Below are 15,394 nucleotides of genomic sequence, written 5' to 3'. Positions count from 1 at the left end.
ACCAACCCCACCAACAGTCCCACCGCTCGACCGTCTCCATGAAACGTCACTGTCCCCAAGAAAATCGGAAGACCAACCCTTATCCTGTTTATAGTACATTTACTACCACTATCGAAATAGGGGTGGCTATTTTAAAGGCCGAGAGCATATAATCATCCCCGGGGGCTCCACTCGATCGGATCGCATTACCGATGCTTCACCAGGGCCGTAAGGCCCATTATAAAATCAAGTGGAGCTTAATACGATAAGTAAGGTTCGTTATTTGAAGAGGATGCCAGCTAGTGCCAACCTATAGACTATAGACCCTATACAGATATACCAGATCCGAAGGGAATGGCCGAGCCAAAGAGAGGGGTGGCGTATAATTTTGAAAAAAAGAAGCAAAAAAAAAAAGTTGAAGACCCTTGAAAAAAATATGTTCCTCGTTAAGAAAAAGACGAAAAAAAAAGAAAAAAATAGTTAAGCGGAAGGAGCCAAAGCGAAGTGCAGCAAGTTGAATCGGTCGCGTAACGAGAGACAGAAAAGTTTTGGTCCAGAAGGAAGATGCTGCGGGAACATCTTGAGGAGTTTGTGTTGGTTGATCGAGGAGGGACACGAAGATGGGTAGGTAGGTAGGTATCCTTAAGATAAAGGGACAGAGAGTAGTAGTAGCAACCTGAGTGAGATAAGGGGCTCCGGTAGTTTCAGAAGACAATGCCGCCCATAATTGGATCACGAGGCTCGCGCTCCGGAATCCTTAATTCTACCGATTGGCTCCACCCTCCTTTTCTCATCCTTAGACATCCTGATCGTCCCTCCCTCCCCCCGCCCCCCTCCCGCTCCTTTAAGCAACTGCCTTTTCTCGTCACCCTTCCTCTTTATTCATCCTTACCTTACGTCACTCTCGCGACGTTCCTTCGGCCTGAGTACCTGTATACCTATATAGGTACGATCTAACTTGTGCATATACATGTATATGTATAGTATTATATGTACGTACCTACAACCATCGGCAGGGACTGTCAGAAACAGGAAACCCCGTCATTGGACTTTTCAAGAGAGGTGAATAAAGTCAAACCGAATTCTGCCGATTGAATTTTACCGGGGATTCTTTGAAATTCGCGAAACGTCTTTTTTAGCCGAATACGTAAAAAAAGAAAGTTAATTAACATGACGATAACAAAATGCCGAAAAGTTCTATCGATCTGTCAGTAGAAATTTTTCAATATAAACTTCCCGATCGATTCTCACGAATAACTTTCGCGGTACAATTGACGTTTCTGTGGAAAGTTTTATGGAAGGAAATAAGTTTTTTTTTTTCGTTTTTTTTTTCTTCTTCTTTTATTCGAACTATTTAAATATCCAGAACGGAAATGATACCGTGACGTATTAATTCGATCGTTCTGATACGCATTGCTTGACACACCTGCTGTACTGGAGTCTTCGTTAAATTTATACCTGTATATGTATATACACTGTGTCCTAATTACAGGGACGGGTTGTTGCTCTTGCCGTTGTTACCCTAAACGTTCCAGGGTGCTTATTAAGAATTGGTGGAAGAAGGAAAAAAAATAAATGAGACAATACTCGAACCTTTTTAAGTGGTCGCACCCAATGCCCGAAGCGGCGCACCTGTCCAGGTGTCGATGCAGGCTGCACCTGATTTTTCCTTCTGATCTCTCGAATCCCGATCCGAACTTACGTAACGAATTCCCCCCTCATTAGTCTCGAAATTCCAGCCAAATTATTTACCAGGGACTTACCGATCACCCGGTATAGCAATTTACATTGGATCGGACATTCATTGGATTTCTACGATTTAATACACTATGGCTAATCCTGCAATTTTTTTATTAAATTCGAAATATTTTTCTATTCGATATTTTTAGTCAAAATCGGTGATTTTGATCGACGAAAATTTTTTGACCATTTTTTACTCATACTCGAATTTTAGGGTCAGCCTTTTTTTTTGGATTTTTTTGTATTAAATTTTCGATGTTTATGCTGATCTACCTTTCTCACGCGTTTTTACGTAGAAGCCACGGATATGTCAAGGGAACAATGTCGATCGTATGAGCGTGGCAAAACGTCTATTCCACCTGTAAGAAATGGGAAGTATTTATGGGCCCCCGGGTATTATGTCGACATAACCCGCTTCGTCACGCGCGTCATCTTCATAATTCAGTATCCCTCTAATGGAAAATTGAATCGTGTGTCGAAAGCTGCTAATGGCCCTCCAACCATCAAAAATGAGCCCGTAACACGTTGTGGCATCTCATATTGGAAAATAAATATAATAAAAAAGCAAAGGAGTTCAATTTTACACGTAACAGTCGTTTAAAGGGAGTCAAACAAAAAATGGCTAACCATATACCATTCGAAAATTTGAAATTTCAAATATATCGTGAATTAACAATTATACAGGATTTTCGTGATATTTCACGGAAAAAAAAAAAAAAAAAAAAGAGCCTAACTGTTGATTAATTGCGTCGATTATTTATCGATTGATCCTGCCACAGTAATTTTATTCAGCACCGTGACCAACGTTACAGAAATTTGAAAAAAAAAATATTTTTTTAACAGTCGAAAAAAAAACTTGGCAATTTCATACGAGGAATACCAGTGCGTACAGCTCGGGGAAGGTCGAGGTAATGAAGTGTAATTATTCTGGCAATTTACAGCCAGGAAATTTGATCTTTCCACGTGCACGTAGAATAATTACGTAAATGATAGATGCCGACCTGATTGACAAATATAGATAAAAGCGCAATGCGCAAATTGCAGGAAGTCCTTAACGCGAAGACTGTTGAATCGCACTCGGATTGAATGAAAAATATTTTTGGATCGTCCTGTACGCGAAAATTTTTAATTTCTAGTTTTCACCGTAATAAAAAAAAAAGTTAAGCGCACTTGCACTTTTTTTATAATTATTTACACAGTACGACTAATTCAAATACCTCGAAGTGCTGATGATAATTAATTACTAAATACAATTTTTCATTAGCATCGCTTCATCCGCGCCCTTCACAATAGATTACGGACGCCCGTTATAATGAAGCCTCGGATTAACATAAGAACCGAGACCTACGATATCCGTCGGCAGATGTAAATGCAATCACTGCCTGGCAATGCGCATTGTATCCACTCAGCCATCGGCACACTTCATTAGTCGTAACGACTAATTACACGAAGCTGCTCCACTTCCGTAACACTTTCGCTTTCCAATTGGAGAAACTAATTTCAGCCTTCGAGCAGTTGGACAAGAGAAAAGAAAAAAAGGGCGTCATTCCACCCAGGGACATTCACCGTTAACCGACCAATGGTACCAACGGAAAGTCATATAAAAAAAAAATGCAAAAATATTAATCGGCCATTGTGAAAAAAAGGATTAGCAAGGAATTAATATTTTTTTGATAAAAAACAGAATAAATGAAATAGTAGTAGTCTCTTTCGAATTTTCAAATTTCCCGCCATACAAAAGACTAATCTCTTCGTCTCGAGTCCCTGATGCAAGAGTACTGACCCCGTGAGGTCAATTTATGTTGCGAAACGTACAGCGGGAACCTAACGAATTGTGACTGCCGTTAGGAAACCGGCGTCACCGTAAGGGGGGGGAGGGGGGAGGGGGGCTTCATTAATTCAAGTCGAATGGGGTGAAATTCAGGTCCTGCAAACTCTGCTTTGGCATTGGGATGTAGGAAGGACAGGGACTGAATGGATAGAACTGCCAGAATGGCGGCAGGTGGGATGACTCCCTTGGGTTCGCCACGTTATTGGACCACAACGATTGTTCTATACCTATTGGGTGGTTCATAAAAAATTGCGCCCTGATTCGGACCGGTGAGAGAGGTAACTAGAAAAAAGGATAAAAACAAAAAAGTGAACTGTTTAGGAGGAAAAAAAAAATTAATAATTTAATTTACGGAGAGAAATTTTTTTTCCGGTTTCGCGTAAAGGTATTGAATTATTGGAATTTTGAAAAAATCGATAATAATTTTTTTCGAAAATTATTCCATCGCAATCTTCGACGAGGAAATCTCACGCGAAAGTATCCAGCATCCCTACGTGTCGCAATTCGTCCCATTAATACATCCTTTGCCAGTATAATACATTGCTATCGTAATATAGGCAGTTACATACGTGAGAGACATTCATTGCCAAGATGAAACGATAGATAGGTCCATAAGCGTCCTATCTGCCTATCGTATCTCCACAGAAGTCAGACTGAAAGGCAAGCAGGAGTGCATCGGGGGAGAGAACGAAGAAGAAAATTCCCTAGAGAAATGTGCATGCTGGCTAATCTCCTGGAATGAGACGGGGTGCGATTCTATCTGATATCCTAGGGAATGTCATTCCTTGAACGGCGAAGAATCAACGTGCTTAAAGTAACCAGATAGTGAGATAGGTCTCGAATGAAAATTTAATTTTTTATTTTTGTTAAAATTTATATAATTGACCACTCCCGTCCTCTAACGCTCTGGCCAGGTTCCGTCGTCAACGCAACATTCGACTACGTCACTGTCAGGAAGCCTGCGGCACCCCCATGACCTTAATTCCCCATAAGCACCGCCACTGAACGATAACGCCATCTTGTTTACGATTATTTGCTCGAAAGCGTCACCAGATCGGATTTACAGATCGGTATAGCCAACTTCATATTTTTCCCCTAGAGTCATACCGCTGTACCCTGGTATTTCATTAGCCTTGAATTTTCCTAGGGAATTATCAGATACACTTTTCTAGATATTCATTTCCACACGAATCCTAATGGTGAATCCAGATACGTAAAAGTGTCAGATCAATTTGGATTGGATGAAAAAATTTTTATAGAGAAAATCCTCAAATATGAGATACCTGTCATTCAAAAGTAATAGACCGGGCACGGAATACAGTGAAAACTGACGAATTTGCAATAAATCCAAACGAATTGATAATTCATTCGAAACTGTCCGCCGCGCGAAAAGTTTACCGGGCGACAGAGTGCAATAATCCCCACACAAAAAATTCCCTAGGAAGGAAACGGGAAAAAAAAAATAGTAATTTTTTTTTTTCCTCAATTCAAACCCGTAACTCTTTCGCGGCTATTTTCATGTATTTTTTATTTTCCCAATTTTTTTCCTACCCTACAAACGTTTTTCCTACAAAATCTCGAGCGCAGCTACATTCGGATACAGAAAAGCCCATTTTCGATCACGGATGCCGGACTGTACGTGCGTTCACTCCGTAGAGTAACAACTATATGTATATATAATATTGTCTGTATTTCAATGCAGTCCCACGTCCAACCTATATATATGTGCATGCGCCCAAAGCGGGGGTGGGCCTCACGAGTGGTATGAGTATGTACTCGTGTGAACGCGCAGTCATCGGGGAACCATCAATCCTGCAGGTGCAATCCAGTACGGGGCCACAATGCACCGTGAAACGCTCTAAAACATAACACCTTTTGTCCGGCCGCCATTGATTGAATCGAACAAAGGAGCAAGGATAGCATTTCGTCGATTTAAGGCAAGAGAGACGCCGTAGCGCCGTGACCTCCGTGTTAAATGCGCGTGGCCAATCCGTGTGGAATAGATACCGTACGAATTTGAAAAAATTTCATCAAAGCGTACGCGCGTTCGAGGTCAATCGAACGACAAAATGTTTACCCCCAGATGCCCTGAATCGTAGGAAAATTTTTCATTGTATAAAAAAAAAAAAAAAGATTTCTCGTACATAAGTTATACTTTTCTTTAAACCGAATATGAAATTTGGTTAAATTTGTGAAAATCACCAATGACGTCACACTTCCCAAAATTAAACTCGACCAATATCCTCCGCGGAGAACGTGCTTTACGCTGCGCCAAACTCGTTAATTACTGTTCAGAGCAGCTTGTGATTGCTATGCGAGCTAACGTACTCGCTAACAATATCATCCCTTGGACATAATACTATACCGGGTGGTAAAGTGCTAAATCTGAATTTACTACGAGCAAACTAGTTTTCCGTGCGATTTTACTTGAATATCGAAAAGTCACGTGGCCTCGAAAACTTTCTAGGGACATTTTGAACGTTCCGTGTATATGAGCTATGGCTCGGTTGTTCAGCGAAGTATCAACGTAACGGTTAACTATTTATGTCGGAGATTACAAAATTTTACGTGAAACTTTATCACGCTGCCAAATGCCTCTCGGGTAATATTTCACGAAATAACAGAGAGCATAATTCGTACCGATTGAATATCAATGGAGCGAATATTCACGGTTCTCGACGGAGCCGTTCTGGAATCCCGCCATATTCTAGGAAAATATACTGCAAAGTGACTTCGGCTCAGATATATATTTATTGCCCAGTCGTTATCTCACATAAAGTGATACGATTTCAAAGAGCTTATCGCTAACGTATATACATACATTATTATATCAAAAACAGTCTGGATCACCGTTTCTCGCCAATTGGCATCCCTCCTACCTTCTATCTGCCAACGACTTCTGACAGTCAAGTCCCACGGTCGAGAAACAACCCTAGGCTCAACTGTCACATGCAGCGTCTGTCATCTACCACCCCTACGATTCAATCGTTTCGCGCAAACCTGTACGCACGACGTCCCACGAAAAGTATTTTCTACCATTTGGTTGGTCGAGTGGTAAAAAATTTTTTTCGTGCCAAAAACATTTTTTTCCTAAATTCATCTCAAAAAATAAATTTTTGGAAATTTTTTTTTCCAAAAAATAAAGTACGATTTCAAATTCAGCAAACTTAAATGACTTATTGATAAGGTATGACAATACTTCTCTATACAGTATACATATATATAACGCCTCGGGATGTAAATACGTATTGGCTACGGGTGACTGCCGTGATAAGGACCTGCCATAACCATGAAACTAGAGAAGCAACCCTGCAAACTACTGTATGGCCGCCGGGTCTGCTGTCGATGACGTGATACAGCATTGTCTAACGTGGAGTTGACATCCCCAAAAGCAAGTGGACCAAATTAAATTTTACATGTGATCAAAACCGTTCTCAAGAATAAAGACCGAAAAAAATGATTATTGACCAACCCTTGTTTAAAATCTACACCCCTACAAAATACATACAACACGTAAACCCTTGATCAAGAGCCACACAAATTACCCGTGTAAAAAAAAAGTGTATCAATATTTTCCGCAACGTCCCACCAGCTGTACGAATGATCTATAGATAATTTACGTGGATCGATAAAAATTATTATACGACATTCTCCTCCATTGATTATCACGCGTAAGTCACTCCGAGCCACGTGACTTAAATGGTAGGCCGAATACGTAAATTAATGGCCGCCCGTTATCCCCAGAGTCTCAGCAGCCGCAGGTTGGGGTAGTTGCGGTCAATTAGTATCGCGTGGACACACGGCGCTGGCTAGTGCATATAGAGATGGGATGAGAGCAGACTGAGTAAACAGCTCCTGCCAACGATTCATGAACCGAAGCATGTCTGCGGGTGCGCGACCACGTTCGTTTGAGTTTCGATTCCCTGGGATCCGCACAGCCTCCGACGGTCCCTGATTATTTATCGAACCGACGGCAGTCGACGCCAATTTATCAAAAATGAGCAATACCGATCTGTAAAAACACAAGGAGCCCAATAGTCCAAAAGACAAATAATAACAATAATACGAATTTGATAAAATTTTTTTTTCAATTTTTAATGATTTTTTTTAAATCCAAAAACAACGTCAATTAACGTCCTCGGCAATGAAATCTCTTGTAGGGTATGTAAAAAATGTATTAGCGTTCGAGGGAGGGACCCTTTTGACAAAATCTACCAGCGAGAAAAGCCAAAGTGAGCCGTAGCCATTACAGGGGCTATCGATGCGTGCGTAACGCGGATGAGGAATCATGTAGCGTGAGAAGAAAAGTGTGACGACATAGGACGATGGACCAATATGGTGGATGTATTCGAAATAGGGGATGGAGGGGTTGTTACCCGTCGGTGCCGAAGGTCTGGATTTTCGTACATGCGTATAAAGTTGTGAGGGGCTGGTTCGTCCAGGCTGACTCTTGGATAGTGTATTCTGGAGATATATGTACATACGATATACCGTACAGCAGGGTGGCGAAACTGTACGAGACATCTAGAAAGCAAGTAGTCTCAAAGAATTAGCTACCCTCGCGTGCGTGAGCAACGAGCTGCTATTCGAATCGTGTTCAACCCCAACCCGTGTCTGGTACGTGCTCGCAATCCCACGATAGGACACATTTCGAAATGCATCCAGTAGCAACCCCCTTTCTTGCAGCCCTTAGTCCTTCGTAGCTTTAGGATGCCTGAAACAACCCTTTTGAAAAGTGTCTTTCGCTTCGGAATACGTCGTCTTTGCGTATGGGGACTTTTTTGCTTTTGCAGTTTTAAATGCATTTGGGGGGGGGGGGTTATGGGTCTTTTTCAAGTTTTCTTATTGAACCCTGTGGAGCGTAGGGGTGGTTTTTTTTAAAATCGTCACTCGAGGGTGAATTTTCGTGATCATGGGCGCACGTGAATATGGTGAGATTTGCAATTTTTTTTTTTTCGTCTGAAAATGGCACGTGCGAATTTTTTTTTTGGGAATTTTATAAGATGGAAATGGTATACGGTGATTTTGCGCATTACGGTAAATTGGTTTGGGTCGATATTTAGTGGCGAACTCAATTGTTTGGGGATGCTGGGTAAATAAATGCATTTGGCAAAGTTATGTAACGAGATCGTGAGATTTTTTTATTTCAGTCCTCAGTTTACTCCCATTTGCCAACTTCTCTAATTACGTAGATCGGTCGGGTCCGTGTGACTTCTGTAAATTCCAATTCCAGTGACGTTGGTCACGAATGCAGGTAGTTCGCTGCAGAGTGAATTTATCCGTAATTCGCGCGAAATCTCATTTACGATTCGTTCTCATTTCCGACGTGAAATTAAAAAAAAAAAGGGTACGCCAAAAAAACAAAACACGTTTCCTTACTTTATTCCTCAAGAAAAACAGAATTTCTCACTGAGGTTTGAAAGCAGGAAATTAAAATGCAATTTAGGCGAAAAATTTCGAGACGCTGGCATTTTTGCAAATTCATCTAACGCGAAATCCCACTTTCGCGATATCCAACGACCGCGTTACGTAACATCGGAAAAGATGAAAGGATTATGAATTCCGTCGCGATAATGAATAAAAACAGGGGAAAAAAGATAACTGAATGGGAAGCCGTAATGGATCCACGAGACCAAAAACAGGGCAGAACTGGAACTGTCATTTCCCGTTAACTCAGTGCATAAAAATACAAGAAAAAAAAAGACATTGTTCGAATCGTACAATTGCATGGCTGAAATATTAATAAAGGATCTTTTAATTAAAATGTAAATCGCTACCATGGAAAATGTAATCTCATATAAAAAAAAAGAGCCTTATGCATTCTATATATATACACTATACGCAGTGACGATCAAATAGAAAAAAATGCATTGCAGAGTAAAAAAATAATTCGAAAAATTTAATTTCAAAATTTTTCTAATCCTCCAAATGAAAATTTATCATTCTTCCAAAAGTGCGATACACGACCGATTAAAAAAATCTTATCTCGATTAAAGTCCCGAACCAATTACGTTATGTCGGAATGATTCAAAATTGGCGCCATATAGAATTTCGGTTAAAAAAGAACGAATGAAACAATCATACTTGTATAATGAATAAAATGAAAAAATTCATACTTGTTATATATATTCATTAAATTTTGGCATATTTTTTAAAATTATTCCAGATCACGCTTAATACATATATTTGCTACTCGCTGGATACTGTACGACGGGGCTTTATTTATTGCATTTAAAAGCAGTCGTACGTCAATTAAGGCACCTCATTACTCGGGCCAGTGGTTGGGGACGCAACCCTTGCCTCGGCTTAGAGGGTTCAACTGTTAGAGGGTTGAAGGGAGTCTGCGCACGTAGTTCGAAATCTCTTCGAGCATGTAATTCGTATGGACGTTGTCCAAACGCCTCCGTCGTCCGTTTGCAATTCCGATTTCCCAAACGTGCTCTAGGTAGGTTATGTTAGTTTTGGTCACATCAGCTTAGGTTGGTTAAGATACGTACAAAGGAACAAACAAAAAAATTGACAAAATAGTGTAAATTTGAGAATTTTCCCAGAAACGTCAGAAAATGGATACTCTGGTTATTTTTAAAAATAAAAATTTTATTCTACCAAAAGAACTTCCTTATCGGCTGAACTTAATATTTACAATTTGCAATTCGGTAATTAACAACTACCGCCGTGTAAAATCGCACCGATCCATATTGTTATTAACAAATTAATAAATTTTCCAATGCACGTCCCATCTTAAGGACTCTTCAATAATCATTTAAGACCTGCTGAATAAATGATTGAAGAAAAAAAAAATATTTTGAAAAAAATTCATGTTCAAAATTTCACTTACACTGGCAACGAAAAAAAAGAATTAATTTGAATACGAAAAAAAATTGCTACCAAAACCCCATATACTTCTTGGCTCAAAAATGATACCCGTAACTCTTTGCTTAGTCCCTTTTGTACTCAATTTTGTTCTCCTTCTCATTGTAAAAACAAGCCGGAACATTAATGCGAGTATCACGAAACTTCTTGCGCAACCTTCTGTTTCTTTTTCCTCATAGCTTTCTTAACGAGCGCCCAACCAAAAGGTGCGTGTATAATTACCAGAAATAAATGGCACGGACTTGCCAAGAGGGTTTAAACTTTTCAAGTATCCAAGAATACGTAATTCCAACCTACACGGAAGTCCAACTGAATCCACAGAAAAATAATTATTCAACATCAAATAAATTTTACTGACCCACCCCCCGGTCTTGCTTTGCGATAGAAAAAAAAAACTCACCTGGTACAAGTTAAAATGTACCTTCATCCTTCCATTACTAAATTTCTTCAGCGACGTTCGACTTACAAAAGAGTCGGCACGACTTCCTGGGATTCTTTGCTGTATTTATTTCCAGTCTAAATCAACTTCCCATTCCCGTCCCCGACACGCACACGCAATCCAATACCATTCCGTTTGGTCCATCGACAATGATGACCAAACCACGTGAGGCACTGTTGAATCTAAAAAAAAAAAAATGTTACCAACGTTATTGTCAAATTCTATAAATTTAGACAAAAAAAAATATTTATGAAATAAAAAAAAAATCTCCATAACTCAAATCGTCTAAAGTCCAGTTACGCATATACAACGATAACGTTACCTATAACATACATATAATACGTAACTGCAGTACAGTATACGTATAACGAGTAACTGCAGTATGATACGTGCATACTATGCGAAATTGCAGAAAATAATTGTATCATGAAAAAATAAAGAAAAAAAGGAATGATTTTATTCGTAAGGTGTAACAAACAGCTGGCAGGTGGCCTGAAATGGTATAAAATGGCCCTGAAGTTCGATGAAGTTTCCCCAAAAAATTTTAATTAAACCTCTCGGCCAGGGCGTCGGAGCCTCCTGCCGGGTTCGAAATGAGGAATCCCCGTGGGGCACCTTATATTGGTCACGCGAAAACCAGGACAAACTGTTATTATATCACCTATCCCGTACACGCATTCTCACGTGCATCCCTTAGTAAATACCAGGAGACTCGCAGCCATAGTCAGAGGCTTTATTACCCTTATTATGAGAATCCTCATTTTTATTTGATACAGTCACACTCCCCTTCCTGTCCCTCCCCACTATGCTCCTGGTCTACGAACCCTCGACTGCATCCTACTCTGACGAACCCTTACTGACTTCATCGTCCACCCTATATAATGGGTAGAAACGTACTACACAAATAATACACCGGGTGGACATTAAACATGGAATGGTCTGATGATGAATATAATTTTTTGTAAAAAAAATAACTTCTCATTGACACTGCGAATTATATTGCGCAATATTATTTTTAGGGTTGATCCAAAAAAAAAATATTTTTTTTAATACATTTTCCAATTTATGATAAGGGTGAACAAATTGAACAGGTATTAAATTTTTATAGGGATGAATGAGTATATTTAATGGGTGAAAGAAATCGCGAGGTATGAACTTTGGGATAATAAATCGAATGGAAGAAAATGGCGGACAGCCAGTATACCGGGGGGGTAGCACAGGGAACTTGGTGACGTTGAGTGGCCTAATCCGCGTTAGTCACAGACTGTGGAATACCAGTATATATATACATATATCCCAAGATAATGGTCGTGCTAATAATATTGAAAAAAATGCACAATTCCAGTTAAAACCGAACAATAAAAATCCATCCGTTTTATTTTACAGCTCTTTGTGCGCGCCCTTCGACCATCCATCCAGCATTCCAGAATCCGCGCGGATGAGATTTGATAAAGGCAGGTCGCTGGAAATTCCAAACGAATAACTCGCGAGAATATTTTTCCCGAGAGCGAAGTGCGGGGTAGTCGTGAGAGATCGAAGTGGTGGTAGAAGACTTAACTTTTGTAAGGGGAAAAAAAAAATTCAAAATATAAAAAATTTTTCAAAAAAAAAAAAAAAATTCCTACCAACTGCACTCTTTCGCCCCGGTGCATCCCGTATGCATTTTTAAACCATACACGGACATTCATCCAGTCGGTAAGAAACTCGAGCCGGCACAACTATAGCAATATGTTTGCTCTGCATTATTCATCCTGGGCTAATTATTAAAACATGTAAACACCCCGGGGGCTTGGCCCAATGCAGAGGGGGTGAAAAGCCCTGGAGTCAACAGGAGATGAAGAGGGGTGACCTAGTATAGGGAGAACCAGATGTAGGAAGTAGGGGGGGAGTGAGGGGGGGGCACGAGTGGATGTTGACCTATGAAAATTCATTGTACCTCCAAGAGCGCCGGCAACACAAGAAAGAAACTTGAGCAGCTTACAAACTCGGATTCCCATGTCTGGCCCAGTTTAACCAACCAAATAAAAAATCTTCCGACAGATCGTATCTTTCAGGTCCTGTCGACGCCAGAGAGAACATCTAACGTCATAAATATTAGGTAAAATCATCGTATGCAAGTTGCGTGGCAGGAGTCGTCGTTTGTCTTGAACGAACAACCCTTAACTCGAAAGGAGATGATTTTATGAAATCCATCTTTTCCCTTATCACTTTGTCAGTCGACGGTATCTCAAAAATGAATTTTTTATAGTGAAAAAAATTTTGAAATTCTTTTTCAAAATTCTTACCAGCCCATTAGCATTGTATCCTCGTATCTCGATCTGGGTAGAGGAGAGTACTCGTCCCAATTTGTTTCCCGGACGGAAGGAAAACCCTGATTGCCATCTACGAGACATGGCTTCCCTTTTACCGGAAGCCAGAAGCAATACGGAACAAATGGCAAAGTCCCTATACACGTTTCCTGCCAAGATTAGTCCTTGGCAGTAAGGACCGGTGTTGGAGCAAAAAATTTAATTGGCCGGTACCTGTGCATGTTCTAATTGAGGTGACCTTTTTTTTGTTGGAAATTTTGAATTTTTAAAATTTTTTAAATTTTATCAAAAAATATGAAATTCAGGAAAAAATCGATATCTGGTTACCTACCGTCGAAAAATGTGCTTCTCTAACCTATTTTTACGTATTTTTCTTTTTTTCTTTTATTAAACCGTGAAATCGAGGTAAAACGTATGACGTGCGTCAGTGACAGCTAAACGTGCCGCATGCAAGCGCGTGGGACAACCGTTTTATTAAATCGATGGTAGCCATTATTTTTGACATTTCCCAACGCCGCAACTAGATATACATTCTTAATATATCTGACATCCTAATATATATATATAAATTTGGAAGCACGCTATATGAAGTCACTATATACAAAATTTGGTTTTCAAAAAATCATTCGAATCGTCTGCTGACAGTAAAGTAATAAACTAACCTAACCTAACACATATGAATGTATCAATAAATCACACTGTCAATGTGTGGTTAAAATTGCATTAAAAAAGAAAATATTAAATTTTTGGTACCCGGCCAAATTTTCCCTATTTTTTTTTTATCCATATTCATTTCCTCACCCGACTTTCCGCTCTCTACGGGGTGTAAGTGCGGGTTTGAAATGACGTGTATATGGGGGACTGGGGATCGGGCATAGCGCGGTCCCCTTTTATGAGCACTTTAAAGCCGGCGCTAAGCGGAGCATCAAGCCGGCAACCTTATGGAAGGACGCCTCTTAACAATGAGGAGGATCCATTCGTTCGGACAGCAGGCGAACAGAGCCAGAATATCCATAAACAATCGTTCCCCCCGTAGTGCGCCAAGCATATTACTCATTATTGGAGAAAAGAGGGGCACGGGAAAAAAATAAGCGAAGGAGGGTGAAACGTGGAATCCTGGCAAGCGGAACGATTTTGGCTGAAAATGGAAAAAAAAAATTATCCAAAAAACCGCAACAGACTTTCTGAGCACGGCAAGGGGGTATCCGTACCCCAACTGTTGCCAAAAATATTTTTTAAAAATAAAAATTCTTTTATCCTCACCTCAAAATATTTGACCTAATTACGTCTAGAGATTTATTTTTCACTATCGTCCCTCCAGACCATGGACCACGTAGAATTAACTTTCCACGGGGTACACTGACGCGGCAGGTATACCTGGAAGGACCAAATCGGCTAATTAAAGGGACTAATTGAAAGGGGACGATAATTGTTATCAAGCGGTGCCGGGCGTTTGGACTCATAGCGGTAATTTCTAGGTACACGGAAGCCCACTTCCCGCGAACATCTGCTCCTTAGCTCAGCGAAGCGCCATCGAAATCCAGCCTGTCACTCCAGACCCGGTTCCAGAGGCAAATAGCAATAAGAAAAAATACCATATCAATCAACAATTAACACAGTATAAAAAACCTTACCCTGCATACAGTAATTTGAAAATAAAAAATTTTTATAAATAAATTTTTTTTTTCCCTCCAAGACATCGGTTACTGAATTTGTATTCCGTCAGAAACGTATAACATTACATTGCCCTAAAGCTACTATACGTACGAGTAATTTGATACGATTGAAGTTTTCATAAATTTAACACAGATAACGGAAACGCTTCTCGTATCGATAAGCCATATCTAAAGAGGGTAGGACCACTTCACCTGTACTGAATTATTCCCTAGTGTGAAATTAGCATTGAGAGTACTCCAGAGAGCTTTAGAATGATCGTCACCAACTCTTCCCGGGCTATTGAGCCAACAGTTAATACCAACTACGAAGGCAGCCCGTTACCAAAGTACCAAAACACCATAGAAATTCCCAAAAGAGTAATCACCAAAAGAGTCCATTCCCACATAAAGCAATCGTATAAATTTTCAAGGCAAAATACGTCGTGGCAAAATAAAAATTTCAACAAAAAATTTTCCAAAAAAAAACTCATACGAAAAAATCGAAGCACCCAAGCAGATAATAAACGAAAGTAAAAAAAAAAATTTTTTTTAAAGTAAAAATCCCCTC

At 39.9% G+C, this 15,394-nt stretch overlaps 1 long non-coding RNA gene across 1 annotated transcript in view; it reads right to left on the bottom strand.

The window, feature by feature from the left end:
• LOC107275164 overlaps positions 1 to 14,519 on the bottom strand; it is a 19,925-nt gene extending 5,406 nt beyond the window's left edge. The window contains exons 1-2 of the long non-coding RNA XR_001539636.2: positions 14,435 to 14,519; positions 10,824 to 11,044 (exon numbers count right to left, since the gene is read on the bottom strand). This is a non-coding gene — a long non-coding RNA (uncharacterized LOC107275164). The remainder of the gene's footprint in view (positions 1 to 10,823; positions 11,045 to 14,434) is intronic.
• Between the last annotated feature and the right edge of the window lie 875 nt (positions 14,520 to 15,394).

This window comes from Cephus cinctus, unplaced genomic scaffold (assembly GCF_000341935.2).
Source record: "Cephus cinctus unplaced genomic scaffold, Ccin1 Ccin1_scaffold0123, whole genome shotgun sequence".
NCBI classification, from domain to species: Eukaryota; Metazoa; Arthropoda; class Insecta; order Hymenoptera; family Cephidae; genus Cephus; species Cephus cinctus.
Note: the sequence above shows the minus strand (reverse complement) of the source record. Positions and strands in the feature narration are given on the sequence as shown.